The sequence below is a fragment of the Uloborus diversus genome, chromosome 8 (assembly GCF_026930045.1).
Source record: "Uloborus diversus isolate 005 chromosome 8, Udiv.v.3.1, whole genome shotgun sequence".
NCBI lineage: Eukaryota > Metazoa > Arthropoda > Arachnida > Araneae > Uloboridae > Uloborus > Uloborus diversus.
In genome coordinates, this window is record NC_072738.1 from 128482115 (window position 1) to 128494233 (window position 12119).

Consider the following 12119-nt stretch of genomic DNA (forward strand, 5'->3'; position numbering starts at 1 on the left):
ATGTTTTTAAGCATGTTCTTTCAGATAAAAATACTTTTAAAATTTTGAAAACGAACCCATTTCAATTTCACTGCTATTGGCGAAGTTGTAATGAAAAAATATTTCGATATCATTCAAGAAAAAAAAAAGGGGGGGGGGGTTAGAAAAAGGGTTTTCTTTCACGCGAAGGGGAAAAAAAAATCCTATTCTTAAAATGGCTATCTGCAAAAAAAAAAGAAAAAAAAAGGTGTTTCAAAGCCGTGATTGCAGTCTTCTAGTACAACACTTACATTGTTAACACGAACGCAGAAATAAATAACTATGACTAGCTCACACGAAACATAAAAATCGAAGATAAGAAAGAAAAGAAAAGCTAGCATGCAGCGGGATAGCTTTCACTCTGTAATTCGGAGTGATTCCTGCTCTGCTTTCCAATATGTATTTTTTGAAAGAAACCGTAGAAAAAAGTCAAGAGCACTTAGGAATCATTGGAAAAGGAAGAGAGGAAAAAAACATGACTCCAGTTTAATGTTGGTTACTGAATTTGTATGGCTTCTTGGAAAGAAAACTAAGAAAGAAAAAGTGCAAAAAATGTTATTTTGTCACGGAAGAGTTTTCATGAGTACATAGGAACATTATGTGTTTCTTTTTTTCGTTTAAGCTATGATTACTTGCCATATATAAAGCACAGGTTTTTTTTTTTTTTTTCAAATTCTTTCTTATCGCTTTTTTTTTTTTCAATCTCTTCAAAATGTTTCAAAAGATTGATCTCCTTTTGACGAGAAAGATAAGACTGCAACCCCACACACACAATGCTTAAAGACTTGTAGAGTTGTTGAAAAAGGATGGTTCAATACCTAGAATTTTATGTTTCTGAATAGGGTGAAGCCCTTTTTTCTTTTTCAGTTAAAGGTAATCAAAATTAATTCCTTTTTTTTTAAAGAAAATTATATTAGGCATTTCAAAATCATAAACCCCCCCCCCTCCATAAATGACGTTTTTTCCCAACATTTTTGACCCTTTATCCCTCTTCTTCACAAAGTGCCTTATTTCACCCCTTACCGCCCCCTTTATCACATGTCTCGCTATTTTTCATAATTATACTTTCATAGAAAAAAAAGGATGTCAGGGTTGTTACCCCCCTTCTCCTCAAGCTGTCATAATGTCACGAAACTATCTCTCCTCAAAGTGCGACATAATTTGGGGACAATCTCTAAGCAGGGCCGCTGAGAGCCTAGGCGGGCCCCTGGTCAATTTGGTCCCCGGGTCCCCATCCCGCCGTAAACCTTATAAAATTCATGCTACTCTGATCTCTAACGCCCCCCCCCCCCCATCCCCAAAGAACCAAGGATGCTCTCAGGGAGGGATTATGGCACAAGTTGCCTCATCAAAATGGGGGGGGGGGCGGATTTTTGAAAATGTTTTTATTTATTTATTTAAGTTTATTTATTGATTTATTTTTAATTTAAATTATTTATTTTATTTTATTCTATTTATATTTTATTTCATTTATTTATTTGTGTGTGTGTGTATGTCATTGGCGTAGCACATAACTTTTCCAATAAAATAATAATAATAATAATTAATAAATAAATAAATATTTAAAAAAATTAATAAAATAAAAAAGCGAGTTAAAAATAAGAAAGGAAAAGAGGGTTGAGATTTTTTTTTGGGGGGGAGGGGGTAATTTGATATTGAACTTGGGGGGGGGGCACCTTTGCAAAGGACTGGGACCCTAGATTCCGATTAGGCTGACATGGCCTCTCGTCGGCCCCGCCCCTAAGAGTACAACACGTTTAGGACATAAGTTTGGATTATAATTAAATTGAAGATCTCGGTGCAGGAAGGAAGCAGCTTCACTTGTTGCTGTTTTTGTGTTTTGCTTTGAAATTGAGAAGAAAAATAATGTCTTTCATTCTGTACAAGAACAAGACATCTCAAACCAATCTTCTGTAAGATATTAGAGGAAAAGAGCTGTAACAGGCTACGTACAATCAAATAATTTTTAATGTCTTTAATATTCGCCGGAACCCACAAAAATTGCTTGTTGTTAACAGGTTTATCAGAGCATGACTGAGGTTCAAGTCTAATTAGTAGTATACTTCGTTTATTATTCTGCTGAGAAAAGTTTTGTTAAAGGAAAATTTGAAAGTTTTGAAAATTCAACAATATTCTGCTGAGGACTTTTTATTCCTGATTCTTTCTTCTATTCAAACATAAATTAAATATCATACTAATATTGTGCAGGAAGTAATTGCATGGAGAAATTATTGATTTCATGATACATTACATAGCCGTGTCCAGGGGGGGGGGGGTTTAGGGGTTAAACCCCTCCCATTGGGGAAAAAAATAATCAACCAAAAGAAAATTTATAACTGACTGTTATAGCTTTAATGTGAAAGTTTGTGTGCAACGCTTCAAAAAACCCTTTCTCTCTGTAGTTTTTCTGTAATTTAAGAATGTTAGAGCTTTACCAGCTGAAATAACATTTTGGAAAAACTATTATGGCTAAACCACTGAATGATTTGTCAACACAAAGCATTAACAGCGTTAATATTGCTTTAAAAGGTTATGATGAATGCGGTATATGTTGCAGCTATAAAGATGCATTGATTGTATTTAGTAATGTAATTTGCATCTACCATAAGCTCTTTCTTGTTTAGTTTATTAAGCATTATTCCAGAATATGAAATCTAGTAATTTAACATAAAACCAAAGTTGGTAGTGAATTAAACTCTTACTCCCCCCCCACCCCGCTTTAAAACCCCTCCCTTTATGAAAACCTGGACACGGGCCTGATACATTACATGATGGCAATGATAATTGAACAAACTCGGTGATCCAAAAAATAAATAGGTTGAAAACTAGTCATTTTCTGTGGTTAGATAATGAGTTTATGCAAATAGTGTTTGAAGTTAACACATGTATATTATCTTTCTGTGCTTTTTCTCTCCACACAAAGCAATTATGTTAAGAACGTATTTATACTGTTTGTAATATTCTATACTAAAGCAAGTTTATATGCCCTAGAAACTTTTTTTTAAACTATGACATGTTACTTATGTGCCCTAGAAACTTTTTACTTTTTTAAAACTTTGATAGATTGGTCAATTATATTTTAGTTTTATACCTCGATTAATAAATGCAACTTGAATTAAAAAAAATAAAAAAAAATATGGGTATTATTTAGTGTTAATGTCATTTCATGACATGTAACTTTAGGTGTTAACTGCTATTATAATCTTAGGTTTTTCATTAAAAAACGATGCTTTAATATCTTGATTCATTTTTTCTTCTTCTTTTATTGTAGTAAAAATGGCAACAATCATTGTTATACTTTTTACGTCAAAGCTGCATTACTACCCCCCCCCCCCCCCCCATCTGTTGAATAAGAATCGCTTGTACATTTTCCTTTTCCCGAATATAAATCACGGACGCATCTTTTGTACCCAGCGTAACCCAACCTGGAATTCTTAGAACATAATGACAAGAACATGACTAAGGAGATGGCCGAAGAATGTACACTTCTATTTTGCGCGAAGAAGGTCATCAAGGATAATCTGCTGCATTTTTTTTATTTTTTCCTTCTTCTTCTTCTCCCCAGATGCTCAAAAGAGGGGAAGAGCGAATTCATGTCTGATGAGAGGTTGCCCAGTTCAAGACCTATGTAACATTCTATAAGGAACTGCTCATTCCAGGCTTTTCAGGCCATTAGCGTTGAATGGGAAGAAACTGACGATTCTTCTGATTTTTTTTTTCCAGCCACGAAATAGTCTTAAATATCCTTCCCCCAACTTTTTAGTGTTATTAAAGCTACCGACATGGCGTGGATGATTGTTCGCTTCCAGACTTGGGGTGTTATTTGAGTCGCTCACTCTGGCATAGATCTCTTTTGTGCTTGATGTTTTTTTTTTTTTGTTTTTTTTGCCTTGGTCCTTAAAACCCTACTTACGTGTATTTGTTATTTTATTTTATGTGTGTAAAAAAAAAATCCTTGCTATATTTTTCTTTCGTTCTTTCTTTTCTTTTTTTCTGACTGTCTGTAATTTAAGCGATGCTGTAGTATAAGAGATGCATTTTTAGATAATTGAAATCAACTTAAAAAAAAAAAAAAAAACTCCTTAAGAAGCTTTAAGAGTTCGTAATTTCTTGCAACATGATGAAATATAGAAATAATAGTCTTTCTGACTCCATTAAAAACATTTATTTATATGCAAGTCCCCCTTTTTTTTTGCATTTCAAACTATTAGACACCAATAAAAATCACCAACTTGAAGAAAAAAAAAGCTTAAACACGTGGTAGGAAAAACTGTTGAAATGAAAGTGACATTGAAATTTGAAAAATGAAAATTTATTTTTTGCGATTGGAAAGGCTGCATCTAATGGGAGACATTTTCAACGAGCACACCTGTTTAAAAGAGACCGTGTAATAATTTCAGAAGCATTTTTTAAAGAATTTCTCTTGCTTCTGAACTTTAGGAATAGAGCTCAATCGAAAGGGCAACAGGGGGTTACGTCCCACCAAACAGCGCTGGTGTCAGCATCAGATGAATCTACATCTACGTCATATCGATTAAAATGGGGGGGGGGGGAGAGAAAAATTAATTTGAATTTTGACATCTTGAATTCAAATTATGTTTTTCGCAATCACGAGTGTGTGTATGTAGGCGTGTGTGTTTCTGTGTGGGGAGTATGTGTGTTTGTGTATAGGGGGTATGTGTGTGTGCAGGCATGTGTGTTTGTGTCTGTGCGCCGGCATAAGTGTGTGGGTAGTTGTGTGTATGAATGTGTGTGCGTGGGGGCGGGGTATGTGTATGTGTGTGTAGGCATATGTGTTTGTTTCTGTGTGCAGGCATGAATGTGTGGGTAGTTGTGTGTATGCGTGTGTGTTTGTGTGTGTATGTGTTTGTGTATGTGTGTTTGCGTGTGTGTGCGCGCGTGTGAGTGTGTAGTTGTGTATGTATGCGCGTGTGTGTAGGACATGGATGCAACCTGGAGACGGCTTTCGCTTTAGGAGCAGCATCCTGAGGAGCCGGTCAATGGTGATGGTGCGGAGGGTGGCGGTGGGAAAATAAAATGATAGGACGCCAAAAACAGTCAAGTGAGAACAATAAGCAGTCGTGATTGCTCAAAAAGAACAACGTAAGTGAAACAAATTTGTCAAGAAAATGTTTCAAATAGCTATTTTAAACGCTCTAGTGAATTTCTTTTATCAATGCGATGTGCTCAACACACAACAAGAACTTCGCAAGTGATCATTTTTCGTGTTCACTCACGACTTTCTTCTTGTGTATAGTGGTATCGTTGGATACAGAGCATGGAGGGGAAGCCATTTTGTCCTGACTCGCCCCTCTAAACCCAGGGGTGCCAACCCCCTCTAAATATCGCAATGCCCCATCAAAGCAAAAGGCCCCTCCAAAAAATGAAAAATTCTCTAAAAATTTCTGCGACGCAGTCTGCGCCTTGCCCGCCCCCCCCCCCCCCCAGGTGGGCACCCCTGCTAAACCTTAAGGGACCGGACATCCAGTCCTGAGGATATCCTGAGGACATCCAGGGATAAAGCATTAAAATCATCCCCACCTGATCGTCACCCCCCGTAGGTGGCGAACAGCTGTTGGCGAGCGAAACGAGCAGGGGGTGGAGTCCCTTAGTGAGCGTAGTGAAACAAAAAACAATTGTGAGGTTTCTGGACTCATCATTTTCCTGCTATCATTTTTCTGTTGCACTTGTACGCGGATTCAAATCGAAGTCCAACAAGTCGCATGAAACACTTGTGAAATATGAAATCGTTTCTAATCGCGTGCCACTTGGGATTATTTTAAAAAACAGATTCGAGAAAACTTCTTGAAATCTTCGTGCGAGAACTAAATGTCAGAACAAAATGTTTCGTCCTTTACAAATTACTCGGATAATAACTTCATCTTTTTATCCTGATTTACTTTGGAAAAATTTCCATTTTGATTGCTGCTGGCATTTTTAACGTCCGGAATCGGAGCAGGTGGTTTTCGTTTTATGTTGGAATATCGAAACACTAATACTGAAAAGATTTTATAAGTAATTAGGTAAACTTGCTTGCCAACGAGGGGGCTAAGCACAGCAGACGATAAATTAACAAAAAGCCGTACCCGCTTGGAAACTATGAAAAATGTTATATTTCGGATTTTTTTTTACTATTTTTGAGTTTCGCACTAAACTTTTCATATCTTAACTCTGTATCAGATTTTGAGCATTTTTGCAATGGAAAGTATGCGTCTAGTACACTAATGGTTGCGAAAATTAACTCAACTTAAAAGTGCCCTGTATTTTTTTTTTTTAATATACCCTTTTTAAAAAAAAAAATTCCAATAATCCGGATTTTTCACTATCCGAATAGGATCCGGTTCCAATTGACTTGAGTAATTGAAGTTCTACTGCACTAAGTTTTACCTGTAATTACCATAAGCTTCTTCTTATTTAGTTATTTATTTATTTTTAAATGGACTTGCTTCACTTTCGAAATAAGCTGCTCTTCTTTTGCATGCTTTTTTAGCCTACTTATCCAGTAAAAGTCAAGAAAGAAGAAAAAAGCATGAAAGAAGACTTAATGCATCTTAAAAAAATCGTAAAAAACAAAACAAAAGAGTCAAAAATAAATAAAATAATTAAATAAATATCGAAAAATCAAAAATTGCAAAGTTGGGTATTGAGATGGGGGAAAATGTCTGTCGATCTGTCTTTCTGCACCCCCCCCCCCCCCCCCAATAACTTTTGAGTGAATAGTCCGATTCGGACAATTTTATTTTTTCGAAAGATCTCGACGAGGACACCCCATTCCCATATTTCACTTTTTGATTTGAACAATTTTCCGTTCAATTTTGAGCAGTTCAAATCCCTTAACATATGCGCCTACAGGGAAACTGAAAGTCAATATCGATTCCGAACTTAAAGGCGGATTTACTTCAAACAAATTTTGTTGGAAATAGCTCTTGGCGACTAGAATTTTGGGACACTTGACTCCGACTCCGACTCTTGTGCCCTAAAATTAGTCGGGCTCCGACTCCCCGACTTCGCCTGTGACTTCTTAGATTTGGCAAAAATATACACGGAGGAAAAATGACTGACTCTGACTCTCGAAAATTCGGCTCTGACTCCTTTATCCCAAAATAAGTGCGACTCCTACTCCGCAAACATTGGCAGAGTTGCGGATTTTAATTTAAAATGACCGATTCCAATTCCGAGTCTCTGAATTAAAAAGCTTCGGCTCCCGAATCCGACTCTTTTGTCCCGAAATGAGGTTGACCCCGGCTCCGATTTTTCAACCACGTTTTTTGCTTTGAAATAATTATTGTTTATGTGATTTGTTAATCTATCACGTGTCGAACATCGTCGTGAATCTAAAATTTGCATACGCACAACACGTCTTACCGTATCCCACACTTATACTAATTTCCATATTTCTTTGCCTTCCATTTTGTGGTTCCTAACGCTGCAATTGCCATCGGTAACTTAGCAATTGTCCACCAATGTATTACTTCCTTCACGTCAAATGCAGAAAGGGCATAAGTCCGGGACTTACGCCCTTTCTGCACTAAACGAAAAATGTGACCCCTAAATAAAGTGCTTTGTTGTACAAGAATGACTTGATGCTAAACTAGTCGATGTCTCCACATACAAGCATCGAAAAACCACAGCTAACTCAATTTTGAAAAAAATGACTTATGCACTTTCTACAATAAGCGATTCAATTGCTGTTAAATTGCCTTTGCTCATCATGGTTGTTAGAAAGTCAGATTGTATGGAATCAAGCAAATAAAAACTAACTGGCAAAAAATTGAAAATATAAACTTAAATTAAACGACTAACTAAAACATTCTGGGTAAATGAAAACGGAATAATGTAGCTAAACCTACTTAAGATAGGTTCTGCCTATCTCTAAATTGGGTAACAAATCATTGTTTTTGAGAAAAATTGTTGTTAAAATGTCGGATGATATGAAATCAAGCAAATACAAACTAACTGGCAAAACAAACTAAACGGCTAAGCAAAACGTTCTGCGCAAATTAGTGCGGAATAATTTAGACTAAGTAACCCTAGCTAGATTCTCATTATGAAAGTTTCCCAACAGTTTAATCAACAAGCAACGACTTCTCGAAACTTAGAGTACATACAAAAGTATTTTCAGTTTACCTGCGCACTGAATCATTTTTTTCTATCTGTGAATTCTGCATTAACTCATGCCTTTATATTCTTTTCGATAAAAAAAATTTCATACTTGTAATGCTATTTACGAATATACTATAATACAGTCGACTCCCGCTACAACGCGATCCGACTTACGCGAAATGGCTATTAACGCGATTTTTCCCCCCGGTAGAGAATTTTATTCCTAACGCGAATTCTTCATCCGCAACATGAAAATTTTCCGAAGAAAATCGTTGTTTTTTCGTGAATGGACCTTCAGCCCTTTGGCATCGCTGAGGGCGGAAGTTCCCACATCGTACTCGTCTAACCATTGCTTATACAAATAACTACTCCTCATTTTCCATTTAATTTTTTCATTCTATATAGGAAAGTTGATGAAATATAATGACACCTAATAGCGCTGTTTCATTTAAAGTTTGTGAAGATGGAAGGAAAAAGAGAAAGTTTTAACAACTATAGTACATTTGTTTTTCTTACTACATAATATACGTACCGTAACGGTTTATTTTACGTCTTCCTTTCCCATTGATCACTGATTTTGTGAATCGTACAGTTTTTTATGTTAAATAAAACGGTGTTTTTTAAAAATACAATAATAAAAATTAAATTTTTTCTTTAAGAAACAGTTATGTATAGTTAAGAAATAGTTTTTAACAGTTTGAGGTGGTGTTTACAAGTGTCTTTAATCGTATGGGTATGTTTATAAAAGTTTTTACACATACCCTTTTTCACAACGCGAAATTTCAACTTACGCGAAGGGTCTTGGAACGCATCCCTCGCGTAAGTCGGGACTCGATTGTATTGTATAGTGTAAAGTTTATGCATAAATATACATGACACAAATCGCTGTGTTATTCGATTGTACACAATATGCTGTATTCTCTGCGTAAGATATTTCGTTTGGGAAACGTCCTTGCGTGGTATCGAAAAATATCACGAAATATTTATGAAGCCTACTATCGAATCAAAGGAAAAGTAGGAAATACGAGAATTCTATATGGAATAGGATAACGATCCTTCCTCGTGTGGAATAGTAATCGCGAATGCAAGTTTTTCTCTTTGTTGCAGTTTGAATAAAATGGCGAAGCATTATGACATGAAGATTCTATCCGCAGGTTTCAAGGCAATTGTCTTGGTTGTTTCAGGCAGCAGATATCTTTAGATATTCAAAGGAGTATCTAAAGATATCTCTGTTTACATTTTGCATGTCTCAATTTACATTTTGCATGTACGATAACAACATCTTTACTCAGTGTCAGACTTGCTTTCCGTATTAAAGTAATTAATTTCGTGGAATCAATTTACAGTTTATAAGTAATCTTTCAAAAATGCCATCAGGGACGCCCCGAGCTTAAATTTTTGGGAGGGCAGAAATTCTCAAAATGCCGAATAGAACTCCAAATTTCGCCGAATGATGATAATTTGCCGAATGACACCAATCAACAGTTCATAAGTAATCTTCCAAAAATACCATCAAGGGCGCCCTGAGCTTAAATTTTTAGGAGGGCAGAAATTCTCAATATGCCGAATGGAACTTCAAATTTCGTCGAATGATGATAATCTGCGGAATGACTCCAATCAACAGTTCATAAGTAATCTTCCAAAATCCATCAAGGGCGCCCTGAGCTTAAATTTTTAGGAGGGCAGAAATTCTCAAAATGCCGAATGGAACTTCAAATTTCGTCGAATGATGAAATTTTTGCAGAATGGGACCCCGAATTTCGCCGAATGGAGATACTTTTGCATACTAGAGCTCCGAATTTTGGTGCGTAATGATAATTTTGCCAAAACGTCGGACAAAATTTGCGGAATAAGGAAATTTTTGGGAAGTCACAGTGACCTTCCATCAGGTCAAAAATGAATGCCACCTCTGCACTGATTAGTGCTTATAAAGCTTTGTTTCAGGGAAAAAATCGGTAATTTGTGAAATATTCTGTGTGTGTGTTCTTGCAAGACAGTGACGTTACTAGAATTTTTTCTTAGGTACGGGGGTTCCTAAACAGTCGATATATGTAATAAGGTACAGGTTACCGCCCTATAGCCAGAGCTAAGGTAGAATTATACGCTAACTCCAAACAAGCCGTAACATGTTGTTGAGTATTTTCTAGCGATACTATCATGTGTTGTAAAAAATAGGTATTAATATAATAGAATCGGCAATATGGCTAAAACCAAGGATCCCAGAGGAAGGCTTTATCTCCAAAATCACCATCTGGCTATGACCAAGCTTGCAGAATGAAATTTCTGAGAAGTGTATAAGAATTACTTGAATGAATAGGAAAGTTTTGGATTTTTCAATTTTATTTTTATATGATAGAGTAACATGTATGAACATCATAGGTGAAAAAATTTTTGCGATACGATAAGTAGTTTTTTTTAAATTAATTTTTAAAGTTCAAGCGCCAGTGACGTCAGATGGCATAGGAAGTGACGTCCGATAGGAGAGAAAAGCTAGCGAACCGGTTCCCATGTCATGGGAGAAATCGAAGAACGTGCATTCGACTTCGAAGATGAAACGTAAAAGGCTTATCTCCTCGTGTTTCTGGAACATTAAACCTCTCATCCTCTCGGAAATATTCGAATTTCACCATTGATATTATTTGAGGAAGATTATTTAGATTGTGCTTTAACGAATCCAGCCTCCATAGTGTGTTCAAAAGCAGTGGCGGATCATGCGATTTTGGGGCCCCAGGCGCAACCTATCCGGAGGCCCCCTTTAATTGACACAATGAAAGTGATATGGTTTCCTATATTTACAATGCAAAAAATCATATTTTTTTTAATCAACAAGCTTTGGGGGAGGGGGGGGGGGGATTATTCTTATTTAAAAAGGAAAAACAACGATATTTCTGACAAAAAAAGTTTACTGCGAAAAATTTTGTCTTTGTTTTTTGGTAATTTAGGTAGTGCAGGGTGTAAGATCCGAACCCCAATTTCAGACCATCTAGCAAAATCGCAGCTTTCCCCTGTTTTTCAATGCGCATCATTCAGTGGCGCAACCAGAGAGAAAAACAATCTTAGGGGCGGGAGGTTTTTTTCATTTGGCCCAGAAAAAAAAGAGAGAGGAGAAAGAGAACCTTTAATTGGATAGCAAAAAAAAAAAAAAGAGAGGGGGGTCCGGGGGAAAGTTCTCCCCCGGGAAAAATTTTAAACTCGTAGTTTTAAAAACGCAGTTTTAGACTTTCTTTGATGATGTTAGGGGGCACAAAGGTGCAGCTGCAGGTAGGTCCGGATCTGCGCACACCGCAGACCCCGTACACTGTCAAAAATGAAACGCTCAATTTTGACGATTCGGCAATCCTCGAGCACTATTTCGTTATTTTCGACGATCCTTTCGTCACCGAATCACGTGATATTTGACGAAACCAGAAATCTCAAATTTTTCACGAATTTATTTCGTCCCGATTTCGTCACATTGCAGTGCATTCTGGGAGTTTTCGTTTCAATCTTGTACTTGCTCGTTAAATTATCTTGCCTCAATTATTCTAAAGGATTCATAAAAAAAGGTTAGTATTTATTGAAATTTGTAAGTGCAATGTGCCTTCTTTTATGTATTGTTACATTTTTGTTTAGTGTTGTGTTTATAGTTGTATTTAAAACACATTAAAATTGAAAACGAACGGTTCGATTAGGTTTAGAATTCTGTGTATGTTAACTTTGAGTCATCTCCACGTTAGGCTTAGCTAGCGTTGTTTTTTTTATTTGCAAAAGAAAATGTTGGTTCGTTGACATTTGTTTGCAAAAGCGTACTTCCTTTATTTCGTTAAAAAAATTACAAACATGACTAAAGAGTTTGTATGAATTTAAACTTACAAAAAAAAAAAAAAAAAAAGCTCCACCGTAGCTTAAATAACAGATGATAAATACAGCGCTTTTATGAAAGGCATAGAACTTTGAAGCTTTTAATTTCAACGTGGAATAAATTACATGGTTATGTGTTTTCATTCTTCTCCATGAAT